At 44.0% G+C, this 6,273-nt stretch overlaps 1 pseudogene; it reads left to right on the forward strand.

Moving 5' to 3' along the window:
* Positions 1-250: 250 nt before the first annotated feature.
* On the forward strand, positions 251-368 carry LOC124796839 (annotated as a pseudogene).
* Positions 369-6,273: the final 5,905 nt, after the last annotated feature.

Raw genomic sequence — 6,273 nt, forward strand, 5'->3', positions numbered from 1 at the left:
GTTGCCAAGCAAGATAAACATCAACTTCTCATAGTGGGGCATCACAGGCAGGTAGAATTTTTTAAAAAGTCATAAGCACTGCTGACTGAAGAAATAGTTTAATTCACGACTGCGATTTCGGCCTTTGGTCTATACTGGAAATATTCAAACAATACAATTATAAAGCACAGTGTATATACAGACCACTACTCAAATTTGTCGGGTAGACACCAGTACAGTAGAAAAAATTGTGAAAATATTAAATCACTAGTCCAACGGCCTTGCCGCAGTGGTAACACCGGTTCCCATCAGATCACTGAAGTTAAGCGCTGTCGAGCTGGGCTAGCACTTAGATGGGTGACCATCTGGTCTGTCCAGCGCTGTTGGCCAGCAGGGTGCATTCAGCCCTTGTGAGACAAACTGAGGAGCTACTTGACTGAGAAGTAGCGGTTCCGGTCATGAAAAAGTGAAAACGGCTGGAAGAGCGGTGTGCTGACCACATACCCCTCCAATGTCCGCATCCAGTGATGCCTGTGGACTAAGGATGACACGGCGGCCGTCGGTACTGTTTGACCTTCATGGCCTATTCGGACGGACTTACATCACTTAGATTTTGCTTCAGCACATGTCGCACTTTAAAATCCTACGATATATATCATGTCATAGTCAAAAGTAAGCCTTTTCACCGTATAAATACAGCACTGTCGTACGCGTATGAAGCTCTGCGTACGGCGAAATGATGTAAATTACTGGAAATGTAGCTAATGTTTACATGCTTCACATAAATCACTACAAATAAATACTCAACACCCTCTTTATATGTAAACAAAGGCCGTCGGCGCGAAAGTAGATCCACAAGTCAAGTTATTTGTGTACTAATCACAGATAGTACATTCCAGCGATAACGGTTGTAAGCTTCATATCGTAACATCTTTTTACATCTGTTGACAACATTCAGCTTCCTAGGTGATGATAAAGTAGTATGATGTAAGGGAACAGGATAGCAAAATTTATTTATAACAGAGATAATAAATATGTCATCTGTTCCAAAATTCTCACACTAACTTGGGCACTCGTACAGGACATGGCAACAAAATTCTGACATGTTACTTTGTTTTGGTATGCACTGCAACTAGTGAAAAAACATAGAAGGCGCAAAACGTTCGCCAGTACACTGCAAGACTTTTATACATATATTTACCATTAATTCAGCTTAATACATTGGAGAAGGGATTTAACTAGGCAGTGAACGGGAAATTAGGGCTACTGCACTTGTGTTACAAAGTAAATAAATTCAAGTATTTTGCCTAAACGTCAGGGTTACTTACATACACACGTGGTCAATAGCTGAAAAATTAAAATAAAATACTCCGCTACGTGTTACTTGAACAATTTAGATTTATTAATTACGTAATCTTTCCCCCTACTGTGCAATTTTTACATCGAAGAATCAGTTATGGAAATAAAAGAAAGTTTCAGAAATGGAATTAAAATTCAAGGTTAAAGGATATCAACGATTCGCTGATGACATTGTTATCCTGAGTGAAAGTGAAGAAGAATAAAATGATCTACTGAATGCAAGGAACAGCCTAACGAGTATAGAATATGGATCGAGAGGTAATCGAAGAAAGATGGAAATAATGAGAAGTAGCAGAAATGAGAACAGCGAGAAACTTCACACCGGGATTGAAGGTCACGAAGTGGATGCAGTATATGACTTTTGCTACCTAGACAGAAGAAAAACCAGTGACCAGCAGAACAAGGAGGACATCAAAAGTAGACCAGCACTGCCAAAAGAGACATTCATTGCCACAAGAAGTTTACTGTCATCAGACATAGACCTTAATTTGCGGAAGAAATTTCTGAGAATATACGTTTGGAGGACAGCACTGTACGTTAGTGAATCATGGTATGTGGTAAAACTGGAACAGAAGAGAAACGAAGCATTTGAGATGTGGTGCTACAGGCGATTGTGGAAAATTAGGTGGACTGATAAGGTAAGGAATAAAGTGGTGCGCAGAATCTGAGAGGAAAGGAATAAGTGGAAAACACTGGTAAGCAGAAGGGACAGGATGATAGTACACCTGTTAAGATATCATGGAATGACTTCTATGGTACTAGACGGAGCTGTAGAGGGCAAAAACAGTAGAGCAAGACAGAGAGTGGAATACATCCAGCACTCAGGTCGCAAGTGCTACAGGAGAGGAAATCGTAGCGAGCCGCATCAAACCAGTCAGAAGACGTATGACCCAAAAAAAAATAAATAAAAAAATAAAAAAGAAATACGTAGCCGAGTATTCACTTACAAACTACTCCGTACTTGGAAAACTTACATGAACCACCATAAACGTTGTTGTTGTTGTGGTCCAAGTTCGAAGACCAATTTAAAGCAGCTCTCCATCCTTATCTGTAATGTGCAAGCCTCTTCGTCTGTACTTAAGTATCTCTACTTAACTACTGCAAGCTACATAAAATTCAGCTTACATACTGTATTCATGCTTAGGTCTCCCTATACAACTTTTTCCTCCACACTTTCCTCCATTACCAAGCCGAAGCTCTCGGGGGCCCAGAATTCGTTTACTGTGTACGGACTAGGTGATCCTGGGGTTCCTGAGCTGGGAACTAGTTAGCGCCGTCAGTCCTGTCACCGCACGCTCTGGGCATACTACAGTGACCACTCTGGAGCAAGACGGTGGAACATTGTGTGCCACATGGAACGAAGATCTTGTCTTCACCACCCGGATCTCACTTCTGGAAGAAAGGATACTGCGGAGACATGGCTTAGCCATACTCTGGGGGATGTTTCCAGAATAAGATTTTCGCTCTGCAGCGGAGTGTGCGCTGATACGAAACTTTCTGGCAGGTTAAAACTGTGTGTCGAACCGAGACTGGAACTTGGGACCTCGCCTTTCATGGGCAAGTGCTGTACCATCCGAGTTTTGCATGGTTCACAGGTGAGCTTCAGTGAAGGTTGGAAGGTAGAAGACGAGGTACTGGGAGAAGTAGAGCTGCGAGGAGGGGGCGTGAGTCGTGATTGGGTAGCTCAGACAGTAAGCCATTTGCCCGCGAAAGGCAAAGGTCCCGAGTTCGAGTCTCGGTCCGGCACACAGTTTTCATCACCCAGGAAGTTTCAGTAGCTGCGTTTGTCACTGAACGTGTGTTGCAGCAATTTTCGAAGCCCATGCCTCCCCACAGAGCATCAGAAAAGGCCTTGGTTGCCAACGTTCGGAGATCCCTGTCCCTCCAACGGTTTACTCTAGTCCACCGTTGAGCGCTTCCACAATCTCTCCTAAAGTTCAAATGGCTCTGAGCACTATGCGACTTAACTTCTGAGGTCATCAGTCCCCTAGAACTTAGAACTACTTAAACATAACTAACGTAAGGACATCACACACATCCATGCCCGAGGCAGGATTCGAACCTGCGACCGTAGCTGTCACGCGGTTCCAGACTAAAGTGCCTGGAAACGCACGGCCACACCGGCCGGCTCTCCTAAAGTTGCGGCTCCGAAGCCTCCCCAGGCACAAAAAATCAAAGACCAAGCATCAACCATGGAAAACGATGCAAGCATCCTGTTGATACCAATGTCACTGTCTTTTGAATCTCACACGATTCATTTTCAGAGCCAATGGACACTGATGTCGGCCTGGGACACTCATCTCCCCCCAACAGTGAGTCTCCACCCATTGTTGGCTCCCCTCCCCAGCAGCAATACAAGGTGAGAATCATTTATCACCTTACCATAGATAACTCTCATACTGCAGTGGAACATTTGAGGGTTCAGAATACATGAAGAGGAATTAAAATTCCTAGCTCAGGAATGCTTCCAGACCTCATTTTAAATCATATGTACTATGGGGCTATACCTTCTAGGTATGACCTCACTCGAGAAATGGCCGAGGGAGGAGTCACTATATTTATTTATAATGCACACTATCCCTCTGCTTTCCCTCTGGCTACCTATCTGCGAGAGGCTGCAGTTGAATTTCATGTGTGTAAGAGGATCACAGTTTGTTCACTATATTATCTCTCCAATATGCGATAGACTCTGAGGCTCTCACAGATCCTATAGAACAACTCCCCCTACCATTTCTCCTGCTGGAAGGCTTCAGTGCCTGACCTCAGCTTGTCTTCAGATTCAGGATTTGGAGGGCCTCATAACGTCTCACGAGCTGTGTATTCTTAACACGGCCAATCTCACGCAATCATTTCTGTACTGTTACTTGGTAATCCTCAGAAATTGACCTTTATTTCTGCTCTTCAGGCATGTTCAGTGGGAAGTTGCGGATGACCTTCATTCCGCTTACCACATCCCACTACGGATTCACCTGCTGGATTAAGCTCTGCTGGAAAGGACACAGTCACAATGAATGATCTGCGGAGTTACGTAGACGCTGTTCTGCCCCAACAGTGCCCAGAAGTGGGGGGACCAAATTACAACAGTGATCCACCACGCCACTAATGTTTCCATGCGGAAGTCGTCAGGTTATCTTTGGAGGCAACCTATTCCTTGGTTGGCTGATGAGTGCCATTCAGTAACCTGTCCCAGGCATATGGCCTTGCGACGGTTGAAGTGATGCCCAATGGCGGGCAACTTTGCAGTCTTCAAATTGGCGAGGCTACGGTTCGACAAATCATGAAGGAGAGCAAGAAAGGATCGTGGCAAGCGTTCTTGAACTCTATCAACCGTTGCACTTGTTCTACAACAGCATGGGAGGCTATCAGGAAGATTTCAGGTTCAAATGACTCTAAGCACTATGAAACTTAACATCTAAGGTCATCAGTCCCGTAGACTTAGAAGTACTTCAACCTAACCAATCTAAGGACATTACACACATCCATGCCCAAGGCAGGATTCGAACCTGCGACCGTAGCAGCCACGTGGTTCCGATCTGAAGCGCGTAGAACCGCTCGGCCACAGCGGCCGGCTGAAGATTTATGGTGAAGGTAGTCGGTTGCCTACAGTGGCGTAGTTGAAGAGTGTCTCCAAACAACATCTGGAGACATTACACAGACAATGGCAGAGCGTTTTGCATTGACCACTGACACTGCCGGACGGATCCGTTGTCCATCTTTACCGTGCCACCAAGGAGAGGGACAAGTTGGAGTTCCTCTCCATCGTTTTGGAGCACTTAAACTGCCTATTCTCCATGTGGGAGCTGGATGTACAGCATGCTGCAGCACTTGTAAACGGTATAAAAGGAAATCCTCTAACGATGACTTAATACGATATGGCTAACAGGTCAATTTCCTGATTCGTTGCAAGAGGCGATTTCGACACATCTCCTCAAACCAGGAAAAGACTGAACGTTTCCCTGCATTTGCTGAAGCATCTTCTTAACCGCCATCTGATCTGGATATTAGAGACTAGGCAACCCTTTGGCCACGGCCAATGTGGATTCAAGAGGCTTCGTCCCTGCTACAGGTGGAAATCCACCTGCTTTCCTAAGTAACAAGTATTGTGTACAGCTACAACGTCTTGATCAGGATGGTGTATTCAGTAATGAAACAAAGCAGTAGGCTCTGCCAGAAATATCGACTTTCAGACAATGTGTCTAATAGTGTATTTTAATACGACAGTATTCCATCTTAGGCAATTTGTAACGCTTAAAACACTTGATAATGGCATTTTGAAGACGAAATCATGATTGTGTAAGTGTGAATTTAACACTATTAATAAACAACAATCTAATGGCGGTACGGACTTTAAAGAAGTGTATTACCACTATGGCCCCGCATTATGAAAAACATAATACATACTAGTATGCTACTGATCGCTTGCACAATATAATGCCGAAGATAAAGAGTGGAAACTATATCTCTAGAAACCCGAAACTAGAGCAAGGTGCAGCAACGTGGGGCATGCTGGAAACTGCTGAGTAACTAGATACTTATCTCATATGCGGATATCTTTCCCTGAAAACACGAAAATAGAGGAAACTGATAGCTCCACTAGTATTTCCTCAACGAATACCGAAGTCAATTCCATAACAGATTCCAAATTATCGTTCTACTTACAAAGTCAACAAAGGTGTTTCTCATTTCTAGAGAACCAGCAAACGTCTCCTTCACTGTTTTCCATCATCTAGATGCACACAACACACATCACAACTGATATTCTCTGAACCAAATAAAGACAGGAAATGTGTAGACACATTCAAACGGCCGATATATGTGGCAGGGAATAACTGTCCAGCGCAAACATGGGTCCATTTTAAATCTTCTCAGTTTTCCATGGAGAACACACACGATCACGAAGGCTGATCAAAACAAATTAAGTATATTGACCCCGCC

The sequence above is a fragment of the Schistocerca piceifrons genome, chromosome 4, assembly GCF_021461385.2.
Source record: "Schistocerca piceifrons isolate TAMUIC-IGC-003096 chromosome 4, iqSchPice1.1, whole genome shotgun sequence".
Classification (NCBI taxonomy): Eukaryota; Metazoa; Arthropoda; class Insecta; order Orthoptera; family Acrididae; genus Schistocerca; species Schistocerca piceifrons.